This window comes from Empidonax traillii, unplaced genomic scaffold, assembly GCF_003031625.1.
Source record: "Empidonax traillii isolate 1590-97213 ecotype Southwest subspecies unplaced genomic scaffold, ASM303162v1 scaffold556:size416722, whole genome shotgun sequence".
Classification (NCBI taxonomy): Eukaryota; Metazoa; Chordata; class Aves; order Passeriformes; family Tyrannidae; genus Empidonax; species Empidonax traillii.
The window spans coordinates 347,229-348,354 of record NW_020955749.1 but is presented as its reverse complement, the minus strand read 5'-3'; the positions used below and the strand labels follow the sequence as shown (position 1 = coordinate 348,354).

The window sequence follows — 1,126 nt, the reverse complement described above, 5'->3', positions numbered from 1 at the left end:
CCGTTATTTTCAGCAAGTAATTCCCAAGGTGAAAAACTCCGTCCCATTTCACTACACCATCCAACAATACCTTTCCCCTTACGCTCTTATTTTGGATTTATTCCAAAATTGGCTTATTTATGGATTGAGCTGCCAGTAATGGAATATTTTGTAAAACTGCCTTTTATGGACCAAAAATCCCAACTAAAAGCATTGTATTATTTCTACTAGCACTTCTTAAAATTACAGGTATAAGTTAAAAAACTGCTGAAGTATTTTGATATTTTATCACATTTATTCTATATAAAAAGCTTGTACTACACAAGTGACAGTGACTCAGTGTAACAGCTTCTATGTTTTGAAAATTCATTTTCTACCTAAGAACTAGAAGGTTGCACTGAGATATCTTCTGAGCAACATATCTACAAAAGGAGGAGATTTTTCTGCCTGAAAGTTTGAGCACTTTTTTGTCCGCTGTATAAGCTGATATTCAAGACACTTTTCCTTAACTACATAGGCAAGCTCTGAGACAAAAGGAAAAGCAGTTTCCCTAAGACACTCAGCAAGCAATCAGGTTTCTTAAAAAAAAAAAAAAATCACTCAAGTCATTGGACCACTCAATCCAAGAGTCAAATGAATGCATAAGACATAGGAAAAGCTAGTCCTATCTATAAAAAGGAGTAAAGAATAGAAATTACTTAATTGCAGGAGTCATGTTAGGGCAAACAGAATCTAATTCTACCTGAGATGTACGTGCATGCATGCATGCGTGGAAGCTTCAACCCTGAATGACATATCAAACAAAGGGTGAAAATTTCCTCCTAAAATTTTGCTTACTTCATTTCCTCCTTTAAATATCTGTTGGATGGTTACAAAACAGGTTCAAATGGATTTCATGCTTCTCAGTTTTTCAGTTAGCAATGCCAATGCTACCTGCCATCTTCACGAACAAGCTGCTTCTCTCCCTATTACTGCTCAGACTCATTTTCTTTCTCATCCTTTGTCTTCATTCTCTGTATCTTTTTGTTTACAGAGCAGCCTCTGCTGATGGCTTTGATACAAGCAGATAGTCACAAGTCTGTGCTCTCTTACCCAGCTCCTCCTCTAAACCATGCAGCAGAAATCACAAGCCAGCAGCAGCCACTAG

At 37.0% G+C, this 1,126-nt stretch overlaps 1 protein-coding gene across 2 annotated transcripts in view; it reads right to left on the bottom strand.

Moving 5' to 3' along the window:
- The window catches only part of TSNAX (translin associated factor X), a 52,860-nt gene that overhangs the window by 7,469 nt on the left and 44,265 nt on the right, over window positions 1–1,126 (bottom strand). The window lies entirely within an intron of this gene.